Genomic DNA, 22950 nt, shown 5'->3' on the forward strand with positions numbered 1-22950 from the left:
TGTTTTTCCCACACTTTTGTAGTAGGAAGATAAGAAAAAATTAAAACCTAAGCTCTTGCTTCAGCATTCAAGAACTGCATTTCTGATTAGCCCACAGGAAAGAGCATTTTCCTTTGAAGCTGGGTTTGTAGGATTGATCAATTTAGAGATAGGGGAACAACTGACGTACTTTAAAGACGAAATGTCTTTATTTTCTTCTGTGAAGTGCTTCTCCTTTGCTCTCGTCCATAAACTTCACTCCAGCCTAACCCTCCTTCAAAGGATTTTTAGTAAAGGTCTTTAGATTCAACTCGGGATGTGACGTCATCTTTTGCATTCTTGTAACATACTTTATCCAGGTTCTATAGATCACTGAGTTCCTTTCTGCCTTTTGCAATCAGTGTATTTTAAGACACTGACGTACAGAAGACATAGATGAGTTAGTCCCTCGAGCACATAGCACACCTAATCATGGAAATTAACGAATAAGTGTGAAACAAATTAGTAGATGTAATTTGCAATTAATTACCAGAAATCGAAGACAAAGTTCTGAGTTAGATACAAATAATTTGGAGACTGGTCTCACACTGGAAGGTTTGAGATCTGTATTTATGTTCAGTTTATAACACTTACTATTTATCACTGGCTTATATTGATAAAAGTCATCTTTGATTAAAAAGGGAAGAGGAACATAGCAAACAGGGTTTTTCTTTGAATCTCCGCTGTCCTAAAATAATATCTGCTCAAAACTTTTCTTAATTTATTAGCTATCCCTTCTTTTTAATCTCATTAGGGATATTTTGGCAAAATGGAAGTCTTGTATAAATTCCCTGTTATATGATACATGATTGATTAAAGTTTTATTTTCGTTGTAGATAATAGCAGTGAAGTCATTGAAAAGGTCATTTTAAAGCCAAGGAAATGAATTCCTACTTAAATAAATCCCATTTTTTATAAAGATAATCATAACATATTTTTTAACAACAGGTTGATATATTAAATTTTTTCAGTCAATATAGAAAAAAACTTTATTCTCCTTTATTTTTTTTCCTTTTGTGAACTGGAGGACTGAGGCTCAGTTCCAGACACAGCCAAATAGAAAATTAACCCTGCCTGTTTTCAAAGTAACAAATGACAAATAGCAGCAATTGACAGAACAATCAACTGTGCTGTTCTTCTGCCTGACAAGAATTCATTGCAAAATGCTTTAATATGAAGGTTAGTAAATGACACAAAAGCTTAAAGCAATTTAGAGGAAATAAGAAAGGATAGAAATCAGCACCTATGAATGGTTGGAAAATGAAAGTGGAGTGTGTGTGTGTGTGTGTGTGTGTGTGTGTGTGGCAGAGATTGGAACAGGGTGCTAAAATGTTACAAGAAAGCAGGATTTTAAAAGATCTTTTGCAGCAGCCTAGAAACTCACCCAGTGAGTAGATTTCTGTGAGACAAGGAGAGAAATGAGTTCAGTCATGGGATTCTAAAGAGGTACACCAGGATATTGGATGCCCAAGGATGAGGTTTCTCACCAGAACGCAAAGATCAAGCAGTGAAAATTCTGAAGAGGAGCTGTGAAAGAGCTTTCATCCCAGGTACGTTCCAGAAAGACCCGATTCACATAAGATGCTTGGAGTGGAAAGGGAAACCAGAAAGACTAAAACACTTGGAGTATGAACATTTCGCCAAACACCTAGTTGCGAAGGCCTGTAGACTAACATCCTGTGGAGCTCTTTCTTGCCGTCAGATGAATTGCAAAAACACTTTGAAATAGTTAATGTTGAGCATGTCACTGAATTTGGCCAACAATACCCAACAGTCTAAAATACATTCATTCCTAGAGACTCAGAAATGAAGACAGATCTAGGGATACTGATTTTTGTTTGGTGAAATCAGTGTTAGACTTATGTCTTTCTGAGATAATTAATTTGTACTGCTTAAAAATTCTGTGTATTGTAATTTGTTATATCAGTGATAGAACATCAAATGCAAAGGCCAAATATTCTGTTCCTCTCTAAAATAAACATCCCTCCAAAACAAATTAACTTAACAGGATAGGATTTATGAATAAATTTAGAATATATATAATGTGCATATATATATATATATATATATATATATATATATATATATATGAAGCAGGTTGTAATTAAATCTGCTTAAATCTTAAGATACTAAAAGCGAAGAGTTTTCTATGCTGAATGGGGAAAGGCCAACTGCATGAGACTTACAGGAAACATGTCAAAAGGTCTGCAAAATATTTGTGGCTACAACTAGAAAGGATTCACTTGAAATCTGACACTAGTGAGCACATGACCTGACCTAGATGAAATGTGTACGGAAAGGCTGGGTGTCATTAAAGGGTCAGACCTGTGATTTAAAGCACATGCTGAGTTCGGACAGACAGTCCTCCAGTTGAACAGTTTCTAAGGGAGCGTAATGGCAAAAAGCTATTAGTTACTGGGGTGGGGGTGGGAGAAAGCATAGAAAATTTAGGGCCACAAAAAGTACCAGGATATCAGAGAGAGAGACTGTTTTAAATGATAGCAAAGCTCAAGTCAAATGAAGTAAAAGATGGCACTGTAACATTTTCCAACATGGATCTATTAGTTACTTTAATAAAGAAAGTTTTTATTAGAGTGGTAGAAAACTAAATAGCGGCAAGAGAATATACGAAGGAAAAGAGACATAAGTTGGAGCTAGCAAATACTGGTAAACGTCAATTACTCAATCCAGAAGGTATCTTCTATCTCCTTTTCTTTAAAAGGTGAAAAAAGAGATGTTTGGCACAGTAGGTGGAGAAGGAGCTATGAACAAGAAACACCACATCCAGCACAGCTGTGGAAAATTCCTGGGAACAGAACTGTGAAGAAGCGAAGGCAAATGTGTGAAGGTGTGCACAGCTATTTTGAAGAGAACAAGAGACATTATGGTAGCCATTGTGGACTTTCCTATTGTCTGGCTTTGAAGACCTGCAATGCTTTCGTTTTTTTTTTTTTTTTTTTTTTTTTTTTGTTTGTTTTGACTGGTTTTATTCTCTTTTGTTTTGTTTGAATTCATTGTGTCAAGATATGGACAACTACGTTGAAGAAAACAAGAGAAATTATGGTAGCCACCGTTAATGCAATGTGCTAGGTCGCTTGCATTGTTCTGTTCTAATCTGCTTTGTTCTGTTTTATTTGTTGTTGTTGTTTTGTTTTGTTTTATTATCTTTAAAATTAAACAAAATGAAAGGCAAGAGTGAATATGCACAAAGCTGACATCAGGTGGAGCCCTCTCTCTTGGTGTAGAAAAGAGCTGTTCAACAATCTGCAAAGCATTTATTTACAAACTCAGCAGGTTGAGGTCAAGTGAAACACCACTGCCTAACAACTTCTGGCTCCCTTGAGTGCCTGGCTCCTTGGGGCTGGACTTGCTCTAGCCTTGCAAGTGTGACTGATCTTCAGTTTCAGCTGCTCCCCACACAGAAATATATTCCATACAGAAAGGGGGTCAGGGTTTTTGCCGGAGTGAGGGAAGGCACTAGTAACAATTTCCTAAGGAGATTAGAGTCTAGGAATGAGAGATGACCAAGCACCATGAAGTTTTTTTAATAACTGGCCTGACAGAGATAAAATGCCTGCTGCAACTAATCCTGACGGTGATGTGGTGTCACAGTGGACACTGCAGGGGAAAGGGACTAGTGGTCTCTAGGAACGCAGAGGGCCAAGTTGGTTCCTGCAGATGGAGGTGCAGCTTGGAGAGGTGGACTCCCGCACAGGATGATGGTCCTTCCTGACTGCAGACAGGGCCGCCTCATGCTGAGAGTGCGGTCTCCTCACCTCTGATCCCAGCCTTTCCATCTCAGCTGGCAGCCTGAGATCAGGCTCCCCTCTTGAGTTTTGAAAAGGAGACTGAGTTGTCAGCAGGCAGTTATTTCTTAATCAAACAAACCTTGGCATCATTTTGACTTTTTTCATCTAATTCATTCTGTACTTTCCACTTCATGTCCAATCTGTTCCATAAATATGTTTTGAGTCCCATGCTATGTATAACAGCACTGCTGAGGTGACATGACTGCAAATAATGAAAAGGCCTCACATCAGTCTGGATCCCCAACATCACTGAAGAACAGAGGCAGACATTCCACAGAGCACCTCAGTAACAGAGAAGTCCTGTTGTGTTAAGTATTGAGATTTGAAAACAGTTTAAGAAGTTCTATAGATACCTTCTATTTTTCAGCTAATTAAAAATCAAAGATAAATGAATACAAATGAGATGTGCTATTGCACAACTTAAAATATGTGCCATTGTCTTGGTGTTTCAATAGCAAGGTATACAAAATATTATTGTATACCAGGAAGACATTGGTCCACATTATGCAGTGGTAAACACAGAAATCTTCCTCATAAAAACTTAGGGAGTATATTAGAAAATAATATAAATGAAAATAAGGAGTTAAAATTAGAATATTATCATATTCACACAAAAAGAATTTGTCATTTTGCACATAGAATTGAAAAGAAATAGAGTATGTCCAAAACATCTGCAGTTTTTCAGTGCTGTATAAGGCAATATCTTCTTCACCCCAACTTGGTGTGAATAAAATAGAAATCATAAGCCTCTCATCCTAAAACCTCTTACTGCCTGCAGCTATCCCTGTGTAAACATTCACCCAAAAATGTGATGCCCAATATTTCTGTTCAGTTAAAGGATTGAATTAGGGAGAAAAGAACAGAGTGTGGTTTTCCTCCCCAAACTTCAGATGGAGGTCTGACAGGGAGAGAGTGGGAGGATGAGAATTCAAGAGAAACGATTCTAGAAAAGAGCTGTGGGTGTAACCAGTGATGCAGGGAATGAGGTAAAAACCAAAACTGCCAAGTCTGTAAAGAGTTATATTGTCAAAAAAAGCTGAAGCTTCTCTAAAAAAAGTTAATGGCCCTTAGTTTGTCAAACCACTCTTGAGCTTCTACGGCAGGATTGGAATGCTGGTAGAGCCAATTCCACAAAGCTGGGAGGGGATTCTCGGTAGTGTTCATTCCGCCAAGTGTGACATGAAGGAGTTACAGGTTTCTAGATCATGACCACATCTGGGTTTCTGAGATGGCTGACTAGGCTACGAGTCAGTCAGTGTGCCAGTAATTATTGGATGAGATTTGGGTTTTGGCAGAAGTGAGAGCATTTTGCATTCAGGAAGAAAACTGAACAGTGTTTGGTGACCACAAGCATGGACAGTGGGATTCTAACAGATTACTTGGATCAGTGACCTGGAGCTGCTTCTTACAGGCACATGGTCAAGCAGTACATTTTTACCATAGATAGCTAAGTTATGTAGAAATATTATAGGCAGTTAGACAGAGCTAAGTCCTAGGATGAGTCAGTGAAGAGGATGAAAGCAGTTTAGAACTGTGGCTGGGAGTGCAACTGCTGAGGCCAGAGCTCAAGATAAAAATACAATGACCAGGTCTACATGCCACCCGGAGGGATAAGCAATAAATCAAAGAGTATACTATAATTGGCATTACCTGGACCCATAAGTTCTACACAGACATCAGACATTCCATGGGTGACCAAGACCTCCTGATCTACCCCTTCCTAAAAAGGTCCTTTTTTTTTTCATGTACACTTGCTATATGATCTGCTTCCCCATTGGATCACTATTACCTAAACAGCTATACTTGTAATTTTATTGGTTGATTATACTTTTGATCCATGTTGTATCCACCTTGTGATTTTTGCTCTATAAAATTAACTCTGTGAAGTGAAATCTTTCTGGTCCCCTCCTGTCTCTCAGGAGATGGCTCTCTCAATAAATATTTCCTACTCAATCTCTGTTGTTCCATATAATTCATTTTTCGATTATGAGGCACATAAATTCAGTGTATCTGACATCTAGCAGGCTGACAGTTACATTATTCCATCTGCATCATTCTTACCTTAGAGATAACTGCTTGGCACATGGAAGGCAGTCATTGAGCATTTGTTGAGTTAATGAAAAGCTAATAAAACATTTTCTATATGCATTTTTTTGATACACACAGTTTCAGGAACTGATGGGAAGTGCATTCCCTGACATTGGTCTATGGAATGAATGCAGTGAGCGTTTATTCTTCAGAAGAGTATCAGAAATGACTGTGACATTTATGGATTTGTGATTCTTTTTTCATTCTAGTCATATATCCGTAAGAAAAACATAAGGACTGCTAGTTTTCCAACACAATCAGGAACATAACATTATAATTATCCTGACAATTTGCAGGAAGAAGATCATTAAGATTTATATGTCCTATTTAGTATCATAAATCCACAATTCATGAATATGACTTTTCAAAAGCCAGTCACAAAATGAAAACATGTAATAAATATTATGTTGAGATTAATTTTCCATTCACTAGGGAATAAATGAAATATATAGTCATAAAAAAGGAATTTAGGATAAGATCTAAATAGTATTATAAATACTAATTTGAAAAAACCCCACAGAAATCATGCATTGATGATTAATGGGAGAACTGGAAAGAAATCAGTAGGTGGGATCAGTAGGGAGGCTGCACTCTCATGCTCTGGATGACAAAAATTAAAGAATTTGGTGCATGCCAAGTGGATACTGCTGATGCTCAGCAGAGCTGCACAGTGGGCAAGAGCTGGCACCGAGATCTAGCAATACAAAGACAGAAATGGACCACACTGGTGAATGCTGGATACAAGTCGGTAGAGATCAGTGGACGATGTAGTGGAAAAACTCTCTGTCAGGGAATGTGCAGCGAATAACCTGTCTTAACTTTACCAAGAGCTCACAAGCCCTGTTGACACACAGGGACAATACCAGCTAGCGAAAGAAGTGTTGGAGACGTTTTCTCTATCCTTTTCCTTGTGCTTCAACACATTAGAAACTCTAGAATTCAGGAGGACCGTGTCACAGAAAAATTACGGCTCAATTTCCCAAACTCTAGATCCCCAATTCTGAGCCCAGAAGAGGGAAAGAAAGACAAGTTAAATTTGATATATAATTCTAAATTTGACAGGTTTGGATTATAAAACCAGAAAGTGAGCAGGAAATTGTGATTTTTTAAGAAGTAGAAAAGACTATTTGGACAAGTCTCAGCTGAAGGTAACAACTCAGATAAAAGCCCCCACTTCCAATAACCACCGAATTCTAAACCCAATTATTACCGACTTTCTTTTGTTCTGATTCCCCACTCTTTAGTCACATTAGGTAACAAGCAACCTTCTTTCCTTAACAAAGACTTTGCAAATATGATGAATTTTGAAATTTCAAGAAGTTTAGATGATTAATAAGAATAAAGGAGCTACCAAATGCAATGTCTGAAAAATACTGAATACAAAGAAAATCCTTTATTAAACTCTCTAGCCAATAAAATACAGTGCTTTTCCCAGGGAAAATGTGAAATAAAGTACTTCAATTCTTCTCAGTACCTCCTGAATTTCTTAAAATTTTTTCAATCAGCAGTGCTTCACAATGTGCTGTCCTTACATAATCAACAAGGGACCAAATGGTCCTTTGTCACTGAGACCTAACTTCTTATTCTAGATGGATTTTAGTTTCAAAGGATTGCTGGTACTCATGTGACTTGTGGTTTTTAATTTCTCTTGGGAAAATCTTAAAATTAAACTATGGAAGTTAGAACTGTGGAGAAGAGCAGAAATTGTAGGGTGAAATGCCTACAAGATTGCTATAGAATGCATCATCATTTTGTGGGATCAAGGATTTCAAAGACAAAGATCTGACCCTGTCCATCTTGCATTGGTAAGGTTGACCATTCATTGTTATCTTTCACCTCCCTGACTTTGTTAGTAACTGCAGTATCTTTTAAAGGACTTTAAAGTCAAAATAAGATTAAAGGACATGATGGGACATAATTTCAGAATGGTTTAGAGAGAGTTCAAAGAAAGTATGCTTTGGTTTTCTTCATTAATTATGAATGTAAGATGAGTAAAGATTTGAAGCCTGATCCATTCTATTGCTTAAATCCATTTGTCTCTACTTGTATTTCTATGAAAATACTTCTTTCATCTTGGCTTGAAGATCAGTTCGAAAGCAGGATGTTTAGGATGGCTAAACTTCATTGTAGAGTTGGTAACAGGACAAGCAATGAATCTGGAAAGTATTACCATTTTGTTTATTTCTGGGTTACAGTTGATATTTTTTCTACCGTATTTTCAAAATGTAAGAAATTCTCTTAGGGAATCTATTAATATAGAGTCACAAGAATTTTATTTGATTGATTAAAATAGATCAATTTAAGACTTCAAAAAGTTTTTGCTTGGAGGCATCTAACAATTCTTAAGATTAAAAAAGACAACAAATAAAAAGAAAAGAACCTAGAACTTAGAATAGCTATTATTAAACTACTGATTATAATTAGGGTATGAGAAAAAGGTTTGTAAAGAAAGAGCTCTTTATACTCAGAATAGTGATAAACAGAGCAATAAACTCCATGAGAAACAAGTCTTCTAAAGGTATCTCAGATCAGTGTGCATCCTGATTAAAGTATGAAGGTCTCAGGGCAGAACTACAGGAGAAACAAAAGTGGAGAGATAGAAGAAAATAAAGACCAGCCTAAAATACTGAAGCACAATGTGTAAAGGGAGATTAAATTTGCATGTTCATAAAAGAGAAAAGGTGGACAATAAGTTCCCATTCCTGTCTGGTGGCTATTTGTGTGCTAAACCCAGAACAATCTCTTGAAGAGAGGACAAGTGGCAGTAAATCAAGCTTCTTATCAGGAAGGCAAGAAAACTCCTGTAATGTGTATTTACAGTGAAGGTGACCAAGACAGTTCATGTCGCATATTTTATGTGAACTTTCTGTTTCTTCATTCTATTGTTTCTGTGTTTTAGTTTTAAATTTTAATTGACTAAACTAAATTTTAAATTTTGATAAAGAATTATCTCACAAAAATCAAAGTTGACTAGATTATGAGTCATGCTACTATTTTACTTTCTTTGACAAGAATGATTTAAAAATTAAAACTATTCTGCCAGAAATTACTTTGGTAGTGCACTTAAAAAAATCTTCAATTAATTTTGCAGAATATGATTCAAAAGGATACCAGTAAGTCTCACAAATATTCCTAGATAGTTGTTTATACTTTCTAAATTTCAATTTCATTCTTAATACTTATTTTCAAATTGACATATACATTTGTATGTATTAGTAAATATTTGATTTTAAAGTATTTATATCATGTGTGATAAAAATCATGAATGTACAAATAAAAACCATTATAGCAAAAGATATATTGCCATTACTCCCCCCTGAAAACACTCTCTCTCTTTTCTGATACATTTATCCCATCATTCTTTCCACCTTCTGAATTTGTTCTGGAAGTCCTCCTTCAGAAAAATCTTGTCATGGCTACCTTGCTGTCCCGAATTGATCAAAATGTTGATGGGAGTTCTAACAAATAAAAACCTGGTGTATCCTTATCCACCTGATACACTGGATCCAGAACCGTACAACTTTCCGTACAACTGTGATTCTTTCCCTAAGCTAAAATGACCATGAAAAATAAGTATTTTGAATTGCCATCAAGGAAGTCATGAAAAGACACTCACAAAAGATTACCAGATCTATTTTAGAAAGCAGCCAGGAAGGAAGGAATAAATGCATTCAAAGCAGGGGAAAAATCTTGAAGGGTAATTAATGGCAACCTGTCTTTTACTATAATAATTTAAGTCTAAACATTCCCATTGTGTTTTAACCATATCTTGTTTATTGTGGAATGTCTAGATATAGCTAATTACCACATATATCACCTTGTATAATTATCTTATTTGTGGCAAGAACACTTTACATTCATTCCCTTACCATTTTTCAAAAACACACTCTATATAGAATAACCATTGTGTCAAATTTATTCCTAATAGAAATTTTGTATCCATTTTATATCCATTGACCAGTATCGCTTCAACCCTTCCCAAATTATTCCATCAACAGAACTGCTCCTTAATCAGATACTTAAGCATATACTAGAAATTGAATGTCATGTTCTTCCAATATTTCTATGTTGAAAGTCAATTCCCACTGTGATGATGTTAGCAGGTGAGGCCTTTTTAGGGGTCCTATCATCAGGGGACAGTACTGGTACTCATGTGACTTGTGGTTTTTAATTTCTCTTGGGAAAATCTTAAAATTAAACTATGGAAGTTAGAACTGTGGATAAGAGCAGAAATTGTGGGGTGAAGTGCCTACAAGATTGCTATAGAATGCATCATCATTTTGTGGGATCAAGGAACAGTACTGGTTTCCTAATAAAAGATGCTTTGCTTCTGCTATCACATGCAGATACTGTGGTAACAGTCTTCAGTGAACAAAGAAGTAGCTTGCACTGGACATTGAATTTGCTGGTACCTTGATCTTGGAACTCCTCCAGTTTCCAGAACTGTGAGAAATTAATTTATGGTGCATACAGACACTCAATTTATAATACTTTTTTTATAGCAGCATGATTGGACTAACACAGTTATAAATTCATAAAGTTTGAAGTGCTCCTTTTTCTTTATCTGTTTCTTTCATCAATTCAGTTTGAAACTCAAGCATAAGAATATACAAGATAAGGATGAATAGATTCCCCTATAATTAATAAGCAATTTAATGTATTGCTCCTTGATGTCAGTGTGAAAACTCCAAAATTAGTTCATTTTAAATTATGGAGGTGCCCCTTATGTAATTTTTATCTTAATGACTATATCATTTGAGATGGAAACATGAAATTAATTTAATGATTTTTTAAAAAAATACCAAATGATGTCCTGTATTAGCACACAGTATCAAAAAACACACAAGGAAAGTAGGCAGCCTATTTGGGATTTGCATATTAAGTCAAAATTAATGTTATAGAAGATCTTAACATTCATTAATTTTTATTTCAATATATATGCAGAAGACACTTGTATCCTACTCCTCTTCATATAAAAGGAGATGCATTTACGAATTTATTAAAGTGTAAATCTCAAAAATGAAAACTGGCATATCACAGGCTGTCAGATAAGAGGTTGTTTCAGAAGTACAGAAACTAGATAAATAAGAATAAAAGGTAGCCTTTAGAAAAAATTCAGGGCCCTGTCAGCAAATGAGAAATTTGTTTGTTTCTGATGTGCATCAAAGCCTTATCCAAACAGACCAGATGATATACTTAAAACAAAACACAAGGCATGGTAGGTGCCTTCCCTTAGTGCTAAACCAGGAGGCTATCCCAAAATCATTTTCACCAATATACTGTACATTAAATAATTCTCTGTTCTTTATGAAAAGCCAGAACCCTAGACTGTCCATCTAACAATATTTAAAATCTTGCACTTAATCAGTGTTAAGATATGTAATGTTTTAGCAAATAATTACAAGTTCACTATGATTAAGTTCTTTCTTAGCCACTTGCCAAGACATTCGGAAATGCATTGGGGTTTTAAGACACCAGCCAATGTGCATTCTTGGTGTCCTAGAGCTGTATTCCTGTTTGCATTTAATGACCTGTCTGTGCATGACTGTAGTGCCCTTGACTTTATCTCTGGTTTCTTAATTAAACCAAGCCACTTGGTGAAATGTAAGCAAAGTCCAATTTCTCAGGGAATTAATTCTTAAATAAAAAAAAGTAAATGGAATGGAAACACAACATAAAATCTTGTGATTATCTTCATACTTTTGTGAAATGACAGCATGCAGCCTTCTTTGTATTGCTTTCCTGGTCACTTAATCTTCCCGTGAATGATAATTGCTTTTATATTTGGACTATGAGTTCTTTGGAAGATAACACATGAAAATGAACAACAGCGATTTTTTAAACAATCGTCTTTTGTAAGAAGGTACAGAAGATGTTGCTTGTTTCTTATACACAGGTTAGAAGCAAAGACAGCATCCACTAGCCAAAGAGGTTAATGATGAAGTGTTAGAGACTACATGGAACCCAGAACGAGGGAAAATGCTATTCATGAGTAAACAATACAGCCCCAGAAAACCAATGTATGCATGGTTCTGTCATTGGATTGCAGTGTGGAAAAGTATGTATGTTGAATGCATTTCAAATGTCAAAGTATCAAAAAAGACCATCCCCCCAACAGAAGCAAACAAAATTGATGTGACTCTTAAGAGGCAGTGTTTTCCATCCACAGATTGCTATACTGACAGGAATAAATGGTAACAGAACAACTGCCAGTTAACATTTTTCCCCCACTGGAAAAAGAATTGTGTATGCAAAAGTAATGCATTTTGGGTGTCTGAATATTGCCCTGTGTGTACTCTGGAATACTGTGGTAGGGTGCTGAGAGAATATTTGTTTCTATTTATGAAATAAAAAGTGGAACACAGAAAGCTGCTAGAGGAGAGCTGAGTAGGAAAGCTGAGACAATTGAGGACCTTTTCATCTCATCTGCACAATTAGAGAATAAGCCAGTCTCTGACTGCAGGCTCTTTTTTCATGTGGTTCTGGAAATGAGTTTCTACTATAATAAAAATAACACCAATAGTAATGGCAGTCATAGTTGTCATCATTCCAAACACTAACACAATAGTTACTATTGAAAAATATTTACTGTGTGCTAGGAAATCTGTACTGTAAGCTTTGGAACAACCTGTGAAATAAGCACTATCTGCTTCTCAACTTCATAGGAGATGTCACTGAAGCCCCAGGGTTTACATTAACTGAAAATTCATGCATGTAGCATGTGGAGACTCAGGAGTCACACCTGGCAATCAGGCTTCATAACTGATGCTCTTAATCATCACCAATCTGGTTAATTTGTAGCTAAGGTCCAGAAGGATTTTAGATCTAATTCTAGAATTATACAAGAAGTAGGTGAGAATTCCTATCATGTTGGTAGGCTGATCATTACCTTCACATGTAGAATTAATTTCCTCCATATAAAATTATCAACACATGGTTTTCATTTTGAGATTATTTTATTAGATATATGAGAGTGAAGATTATACTTTATTTTTAAAATCAAGCTTAGAAATCTCATTATATTAAACTAGCTTTCTTAGGTTAGCCCAGGCTATTTTTTTCTGTCAATCAACATTTACTTTGATTATGCAGTGGTGAAAGTCCACCCAGCAGTCTCAGGATCTCCCAACCTTGCAGGACCCAGGTCAGCTACAACATCACTCCTGGATTCCTTATCTTGGGACCAGGCTGAAAGGGGCAGCCTCTAGCTCAATCTCATGCCAAAGGCATTAAAAAAAAAAAATGCAGCTCCTGTGATGCTGCTGAGACCCAGCTGTGTAATATGCCACTGCTCCCAGTTCCCACTGACAAAATCAAGCTTTAAAAACAGTAGTTCAATACCCTCAACAGAGGAAGGCAGGCAGCACTAAAATCAATAATACAATCTACCGCATCGTATTCGTTTTCTATGTGTATCTTGCAAAAGTCTGCAACTAGATTATAAAGTAGAATTGGAGATCTCATAAAGAACAGATATTTATTCTTATTTGTGTTTTTGTTGAATAATTCATTTTGTGTTTTCAATTGATGTGCCTGTTCTTTTTCTCCTCTTTTGCTATCTTTTCATCCTGAACGGTTTAGACTTCATTGTGCATAAGAATCCCTGGGGAGAGGGGTTGTTAAAGAGCTTCTGGGAACCCACTCTAGACTTTCTGATGTGAAGGGGTTTTTTTGTTGTTGTTGTTCATTTTTGGTTTTCTGTTTTGCTTTTTGGTACCGGGAATCTAACTCAGGACCTTGTGCTTGTCAGGTAGGGACTGTGCCACTGAGCTATAGCCAGGCTAGAGGTTCTGACTTGGAAGGAAACAGATGGAAACCAAAAGTTTTCATTGCTGAACAGTTCCCAACTTCACCAGTGCTGTTTGTCTAGAGGCCACACTCACGCTACATATTATATTATCAACTGCCTTTTCTTTACTCACTGGCCCTTTGCTATGGACAAGAAAAAAATACAATGACCTTAAAATACTTTAATCAGATTTGCTTTTGTCTTTGTCCTATATTCTTGTCCAACATTATCTTTATACTGTATCATTAAGTATACCACTTGTACAGACTTCAATTAGTTATCTTGATAGCAGTGTTACTTTAACTGCATTTTCTTGTTTTTTTAAATTAACATTTATTTAACTTATATACCATATGGTTCCCTATGACAAGATTATTGCTGAGATTTTTATTTAACAGATGTCAAGCTAAGGCATAGGAATGTGGAATAATTTATTCTTAGTCCCCATGGCTGATTACAGAAGCTGTGCTTGAAACCACCTTGCTCTTCCGTCTCATCTTGACAGTCTTTGCCCCCCTTCTTCCTGCTTTAAGTTGCCTCTTCCTAAAGAATATATGTTTAATACTGCTTTCTGTGGAAACCTAGGCTACTGTTTTAGTTGTCTTTTCTGTTTCTGGGTACCCACAATTTAAAGGAGAGGTTTAATACGGCTCTTGATCTCAGGAGATTCAGTAGATGGTTGGGAGCCCCAAAGCAGGAGCATCATGGTGGGGGGCATTGCGTAGCACAGCTGCCCAGTTCATGGCAGCTGGGAATCAGAACAGAGGAGATGCTTGAGAGGTGGAGGAGCCAGGGACCAGATCCACTGCCCAAAAATATGCCACCTTGACCCACCGAGACACGAGCTCTGCCAAACCTACAGGTGTATGCTAAAAGCAATCTTAAGTTAATACTCTACACTAAGCACCACAGCTACTCAATTTCCTTAGTTTTTATATTTTTCAAAATGGCTTTCTAGTCTCACTCTTAAGTATTATTTGTCTTGATGATTATTTTTGTTCAGCATTTTGAAAACAGCTTTCTAGTGTCATCTATTAATCTGTCATTTCTTTCTAATAAGAGGATGATTGTTCTTCAGGTCTGCTTTCTCAGTTTTCTTGCTTTGTGTTTATCTTTTATTCATCCACAGCATGTCTGCTGGTGGGCCTGATGTGATTTTTAAAGTCAAGTCTTTCTTCAAGTTGGGATTTTTTCCAGCTACTATCATTTCAAGTTTTGGTTCTCTCTTGTTCATTGTTGTTTTATGAATTGCAAATGTGGTCACATATGCATTAGAGGCATGTTAGACATTTCCATTCTGTCTTTCATCTTTTAGTATCTTTTTTTTTTTTGTACTTTAGCGCAAGGTTTTATACTTCCTTATTTTTGTGCTGCTTTTCCCTCTCTCCCCTTTCCTTCCCTCTCTTCTTTCCTTCCTTCCTTCCCTTGTTTTTTCCCTCCCTCTTCCTTTGTCTCTTTCATTTCTTTTCTCTCTTTCTTGAACTGGTAACAAAACACAGGATTCTGGCACCGAGTTTCATCCACAGACTTTTTTTTATGTCAGGGTCTTGTTAAATGATTTAGGCTGCATTTAAAGTTATCATCCTCCTGCCTCAGCCTTACAGAGTGCTGGGATAATAGGCATGTGACACCATGCCTGGCTTGTGCTACAGTTTTGATTATCTTTTTCAAATTTATGTTATGACTAGTTTCTTCTAAGGCATCTAACTTTGTTTAGTTGCATTCATTTGAATGATTTTAAAAAATATCTCAAAGTTCTATTGGTATTGGTATTTTTACTTATATTGCTTTGCACATTATGCCTTTCTAATATATTTATTTTTTCTTACACTCAGTAATTTTATATTCTTCTTAAAATTTTACTGTTATTTGCAGTTCTTCAAGTGCTAATTTGCTGTCATTTTGATACCAGCTGACTATCCCTCACGAGAATTGTTCCTGTGATGTGTACACTGTAAGATTATCTTTGAGATTTTTCTCTCCTCTGAAATTCTTATATCTCTGGGATTCTTGAAGCTTCCCAATGAAACTGCATATCCTGCAGTCCCTGACTGTGGAAAATTTTTGACTTTAATATTAATTTGAATTTCTTTTACTATGTGAGCAATTTACATTGGGACATTACATTTGCTTGATGAAGAGGAAGCCTTTGTTGGGTGACTATTCTCTACTGTCAGGAGGGCAAATGCCAAACTTCTTCATTATTTTCTGAGAACATGAAGTCATCTGTGCTATTCCTTTATAAAGGTGAGAAACCTGGGGAAACAGGCTTTATCCAAAAAGTTTATGCCCAGAGCCTAGATTTTGAGGTGATTCAATGCCAATGTCATACTCCCAACAAGCTCAAGAGAAATTTTAAAATGTGTGTGTCCCCAGTTCGGGGACCTAGCACATCTTCAATTTCTGTCTTCTCATCTGTTGCCAGATATGGAAAAGTATTTTCTCTTCAAATATTTTGTTTGCACATTGTTTCCTTTTTCTTCACCTTATAGACTGCTAATCACAAGCATGTTTTTTCACTGCATCTTATCTACCTTTGATGCTTACTTATTTTTTTCTTCTTGTTTGAGCTACATATTTATAGTGACCTATTTTTTAGTTTATTGCTGCTTTCATCTCACTTCATATTTATTTACTAAATTTTAAATTATTTTTTGTATATTTCAGAAAGCATATAAAAAATTGAGAAAATTTGAGGACCTGACTGATGATATATTTGCCAAGAAATCAAATATCTGAATGACATGATTTTTGTTGACTCACAGTACAGCAATTAGTTGAACAAAGATCAAGCGCTGCTGTTTTGGATTAGTTCAAATCTAAGTTTCAGTGTTTTCAATGACTGCCTTGTACTCAATTTGCACTCATCCCTAGGGTATAGCCTCTTCCGTATTTCACTGGAAATGTGGACTCTACTTGAGTTCCTGTTTCTTTGTGGATTCTGAAATCCAAATCAGACTCCCAGCACCACAAGGCTGAGTCAGCACTTTAGCTTTTTAGGCTACTTAGTCATTACTTCCCGATCAACAGTACCTGTGAAGCAAAGTAGAGTTAACTGTGCAGTTCACTTGTCTACTTCTGTCTGTCCAGGATTGTCGCCCCTCAAGTCATGCTTCCCTGGAACCTAGCTAAACTCCATTCTTTTCTTTCCAGTACCGTGATGCTGCCTAAAGCACTTCTCAGCCATTTTCTCATTATCTTTTATTTCTCTTTGGTTTTTCATTCCTTGGTTGCTGTTCTAACTATGAATTGGCAACTGTTCAAGACTAAAAATGGTCTCAAAGGCTAGATACCACTATTGTTTTCTATCTTGTATCTTGGATCATTCAAATGCAAATACTTTGACATTTCTTGGATGCTATTAAACAAAATTGTGAAGAATGCATTATTGATTATTTACATATTATCAAAAAGTGCTTTTGTTAAGAAGTGAGTCTTCCATAGCCAGGAGTAAAATTCTCTAGTGAGTTTAAAAATATATACATCAGGGCGGGGGATTTAGCTCAGTGGCATAAGCGCCTTCCTTGCAAGTGTGAGGTCGTGAGTTCGATCCCTGGTACCGATAAAAACGAAAAAGACAAAGATACACACACACACACACACACACATCAACCTTTGTTCAATATATCTGGTTCTGAAAAAAATCAGTGATTCTTATGTAATTGCTTATTCTTCCTGATCCAAGTGATTTTTAATTTTTAGCCTCTGTAGGAATAGCTGTGTAGAAAAAGTATGTTGTATTTCACATATTAATGTCTGTTGCTTGAAACAGGGAACCTGCGCATCAACATGTCAAATCCATGTCAAATGTTCATTTTTCAATGCAGAAGTTAAAACTACAAATGGCTTACTAGGAATTATCAGCTGGGCTCTGGACTGTCTGCTTACATTGTCTACCAGTCATAGCAAAGACATACCTTGAAGTGGACATTTTTTGCCCTCTTTCTCTTTGTTGCTATTTTTCTGGATTGTTTTTCTTATTAGATGAGCGTAACCGTGGTTTCTGGAGGGTTTTGTTGTGTTGTTGCTGTTGCTGCTGTTTTTTTCTGTTCTTGTTTCTATTTCTTGCTTCTCACCTTCTCTCCTGTCTTCTTCACCAGTTTCCCAACATTTTCTGACCTTCGTTTGTCCTGCAGTGTAACTTCTAATCGCTTCTTCTTCTATTTCTTTATTTTCTCTCCTTATATATACTGCATACAATTTTCTGGTTTGTTTTAGATTTTATTATATAGTCACAAATCTAGTTCATATGGTTAAAGGTGGAAAATTAATAGTTATCTAATTCTGCCATTTTCTAGGTTGTGTTTAGTGTTACTGGTGATTGTATTACTTTACCCAAAGTGGCCTAATTGCTCTAAATTGTTCTTCCTGGTATAACAAGACTGAGATTGACGCGAGGTCATAGAAAACACTGCATCACAGTACCAAAGATCTATAGGCTGGACCAAATAGGCAGCAACTTCTCATCTCCAATAAATTGGAGATGAACTTGCAACAGACTCAAATGCAAAGCTGGCTAAACCTGGAAGACACCTCTAAGAAGCTGTCATTTCCTAGTGTTCTTAATTCTAGCAATAAAAGTACTTTCCCTAGGCAATTTACAGGCATCAACCCTGGAACTAAACTAAAAACCATGAAAAAAATACAGAAATTGAAAAGACACTTAAATAAAATGCAACTCCAGATTCTGAGCTAACTGAAGACAAGTCCAGGGGACAATGAAGTGGAACAATCCAAAAGCCAATCCAAAAGCTGGATTCTCAGAGGTAATACTAGTGAAAACAAAAAGCAGATGAATGAGGATCTAGAAAACAATCAAATCAGAAATAATCTCTCAGATAAATAAAGAGATACTGACCTTAATGAAAGACATTCTTAGTCACTAAAGCAGATACACATAAAGAATAAAGCAGTTTAGGAAAATTATGGAAACCATGAATGCCCAAATAGGAAAGAAATGAGATTCAAACATATAAACAGATTAAAATTTGACTGAAAGTATATGAGCAGAATGAGCCATTATGAAAACAGACATACAAAACAGGATTGTAATTAGTGATTATGAAAAGAAAGACTTTGTATACATAGCAAGCAATCATGAGTAATCAATCCAGTGGTTACTGGATTATGCAAAGAACAATAATGTAAGATTGATCAGAGTCAAAGAAAAAGGAAGAGATAGTGCAAATGATAAAAGTAGTCTGTTCACAAAAGTTAAAGCAGAAAACTTCCCATGCAGGAAAAGAGAATTTGACATGCAGATAAGTGAAGCGTACAGCATTCCAATTAGTCATGATCTTTCTTACAGCCTGTGCCAAGTCTTTAGTAGTCAAGATTCCAGAATTTCAACTCAAGAACAGAAAATTAAAAGCTGATAGGGAAAAGAAACAAATCACCTAAAAAAACAAGCCTGTCAGTCATAGCAGACTTCTCCAAACAAACCCTCAAATTGAAGTTTTTAAACCCTAAAAATAAACAAACTCCAATCCAGACTGATGTACCTTGAAAAACTACTTTTGAAAACTGAGGGAGAAATAAGATACCTACATGATGTAGAACACTTGAGGAAATTCATGCACACTGAGCCAGAACTCCAAAATGTCCTGAAGGATGTTCCAAGAAGAGATAACAAAGATTAAAAGTCTATGAATCCCAGAAGAATGACCCGCCAGGCAAGGAAAGCAATTAAATAGAGAGGAAAAAAGAGAGTCAACAACAGGAAAATAACATGATAAGGTGAAGTCAATATATATCAATTATAATCATCAATGTTAGCAGTCTCAATGCACCAATCAAAAGAATCAGATTGGCAAAATGGATAAGAAACAATATCTAAAAATATGTTTCATATAATAAGCACATTTAATCAAAGAAGAAATATGTTTCATATAAGAAACACATTTAATCAAAGAAGAAATTCATAGTCTGAATATATCTAAAATATACAAATAAAATTAATTTGAAAAAAGTATATCTGGATAATGAATGTGTCAGTAATTTTTGCAAATGGAACTTAATGAGATACTTGTTACTCTGCAAGGAGACAGTGCAGAAAACAGATTGGAAGGGCAGATGCATGGGGATTAGGTTCTCTGAGCTGGGCCCAAGAAGTTTTCAAATGAATGAGAGACAAAAGATAAGAAATATTAAGAAGGGGAAACCAAGGACAAGTTTTTTTTTTTTTTTTTTTTTTTTTTTTTTTTTTTTTTTAAGAGAAAAAGGGCAGTAAATTTGGCCATATCTAAAATCTTACAGAAAGGATACAACTTTGAAAGAATTTTGGATTATGTACATAGTAAAAACGGAAAAGATTTGTTTGTGGTACTGTAAGGAGGTGGCATGATCAAAACTGCTGGTGGGCACTGCCGTTACTTCAGGTTGTGTACTGAATCAATAGTGTTGGTGGAGAGGACGGGCACACACTGCTCCACGCTCCGCGGTGGACCCTGGACTAGAACGGTGACCTCCACGTGTGCAGAGCAAGGCAAACCCTTCATCAGCAATACTTTCACACTCCTTCCCCCACAGAGCCCGTGACTGCCTTTTTGCTCTGTAACTACGACCAGAGAGTATTCTAATTTAAGATTATACCTAAATTCTAACCTCGTTCAACAGCTAAGGCCATTTCCTTTTGTTGGGTACGGGATTTTCTGATCCTTTTTACCAAATATCACTAAAATACTGGCAAACCACAGAAAACAGTGAGCAGTTTTTCTATTTTATTTCATTCCTTACTAAATGCAGACTAATCAGACTTGGGTATTTTCTGTCAAGCCTTTCTTTTAAGACCCCAGGTCTGCTGTGGTTCACTGCTTGGAGCAGAGATTGTGGGAATGCAACTAGTGTCCACATGCAACGCAGGACAGCTTTTATGGCTTCTACCCCAGAAATTGACCCTTCAAGTCTGGCCTGTAACTATCTGAAGGTCGTTAGCCCATATGGAAGCTATATTCCTTGTAGTGTCTTTATAAATGCCTAAAATTAACTAACCATATTTTTTTAAAGCAAGACAGGAATTACAGTGAATTTACAGAAATTCTAGGATTTTTCACAAATTCTTGTCAGATATGCAATCTCACTGGCTTACTGTACCCAAGAACAACAGACAATGGGCACAAAGTGTTAATACTATGCACCTTCTCTTGGGAGGGAAGATTGTATAGAAGAGTACTAGGTGTCTATGCCTTGTGTATAGGTCTCTACAAAGGTAGAGTGTAGGGGGGTGAGAGATCAATTTTATGATCATAAGACATGGCATATTTCTGAAAATACTAATCACTAGAATTACAATACATAGATAAATACAGGAAGATTTTGGGATTTTTCTATTCAATAAACATTTATATATAAATTATGTATTTTTATTTATATATAAATTTTATGTATATAATTTCATTAAGATCTTATACCATTCTGATTTTTATACTCATTTTTATGAAATGTTGTCACTGAAAATAATTTGTTTGTATTACATTTTAATATATGAATTATTTATATATCACATGCATGGTGTATGTTCTACAGGTTATTATGTATATAAGCATTGTCTGTTTGTAGATAAAGCATTGATTTTTGTATATGATCTCATGCTAGGCCATATTCCTAAACTCCTTAGCCAAAATCAGTTTTCATTTGACTTGTTTTGCATTCTCTAATTCTATAAACCCAGAATTTATAAAAACTATATTATCTTAATACAGAGCATCCAGAAATTTTCCTCATAGTAATATAAATTAATTTTCTAAGTCCTGAGAAAAAGTAAACTGAGTTTAGTCATTCTACAAGAAGTAGACAAATCCTTGGTAGTTTAAAAATAAATAAATATATATATATATATATATATATATATATATATATATATAATTATATAATCTTGGGATTGATCCCAAACCAATAGATCTTTTACTTCAGTGTTGCTGTGGCTTTGGGGAAATAAACGTTCAGAAGAAAAGGAATAATTTTTAAAACTCTGACAAAGAGACTTGGCCTAGTTATAAATTATGTCTCTGAGATAGGAGGTTTTCATTGTATACTAAAGAGCTTTGCCAAAAAGCATTGCTATAAACATGCTCGGTTAACATAGTTTTACTCTTGTGTTTCTGTGATTAGATAAGCTCTTTAGATTTTATTAATCATAGGTATTGAAAGTAAACTCTAGAGTCCACTATACTGAGGCTGTCTATGTATTCTTGTCGACAAACACATCTACAGACTGCTCTAATGGGAAATTGTGAAGATAGGAACCAAAGCTTAAGAAACTTCCTTGCCAGGAAATTATTAAGACTCAAGAATACGCCATCTGGATGCGATGCTCTAATGATAACATTTCCAGTGAGATTTTGCGTTTAGTAGTACAAAACATGTCTCCTTTCTAGTGTAAGATTCAACTCATGTTCTTGCTTTTTATTTATAGATTTTAAAATATAATACACATCTGAAATTGGCCAAGGATTTGACCTTCTGCACAGGAACCAGAAATAAAAAAATGCATTTACTCTTGTTCCCAATTGCATGAACAGCCTTTTATTGCTGATGGGAACAGGGGACTGCTCTGAGCATTTTTCACTAACTCCACGGAGGCAGAAGCAGAACATGCATTGGCCCTTAGCCAAAGAAAGCTGCAGGGGAAGAACCGTGCAGCCCAAGGCAGTGTCACCCTACCCCCCAGCTTATAGGGGTGTTCAGCGCACATGTCCTAATGCCTCAGATCCTCTCATCCTTGCTGGTAATTCTGGGCCAATTAATGATTTATTATGGTTTCTAAATTCCCTACTAAAAGGTTATGTAGTTAAACTCTCCATAGTGGGATTATGAATACATCTTTGAGCAAAAGAGACAGAAAATGTGCTTTTTTGTTTTTGGTAGGTTGTAAATACATTGTAAATTTGGTTTTCACCTCACAGATGTTTTGAAATTCAGCACAATAGCATCTTGAATTTCTACAATTTTAATAATAACGTCGTTATATTAATAAACTGTAAATAATGAAAATTATAATGAAGGCATAAATGTTAGTTTCTGGGAATGTGGAATGGAACACACAAGATAAAATTCACACTGCTTTTCAATAAGAAAAATGGAAAAAAATGACATGCCAAACTTCATGTTTATTGTTAAGCTAAGCAAGTTTTTAAATAAATTTAAATTTGATGTAAATTTATTATAAAATAAAGCAGTATGTAAACAAATAAGAAAAACTGTTTCTTTTATGTCTACTGTTATCTTTTCTCACCCTAGTGGCAGGGA

General features: G+C 35.7%; 1 protein-coding gene and 1 long non-coding RNA gene across 2 annotated transcripts in view; one reads left to right on the plus strand and one right to left on the minus strand.

Annotated features, from left to right (window-relative positions):
- Dok6 (docking protein 6) overlaps positions 1-22950 on the minus strand; it is a 457708-nt gene that overhangs the window by 172735 nt on the left and 262023 nt on the right. The window lies entirely within an intron of this gene.
- Positions 1115-5780, plus strand: LOC134471765 (uncharacterized). The gene is made up of 2 exons (XR_010041371.1): positions 1115-1568; positions 2741-5780. It is a non-coding gene; the product is annotated as an uncharacterized LOC134471765 (long non-coding RNA).

Source organism: Cavia porcellus, unplaced genomic scaffold (assembly GCF_034190915.1).
Source record: "Cavia porcellus strain 051 isolate PalLab524CR breed Dunkin Hartley unplaced genomic scaffold, mCavPor4.1 scaffold_20, whole genome shotgun sequence".
Lineage (NCBI taxonomy): Eukaryota > Metazoa > Chordata > Mammalia > Rodentia > Caviidae > Cavia > Cavia porcellus.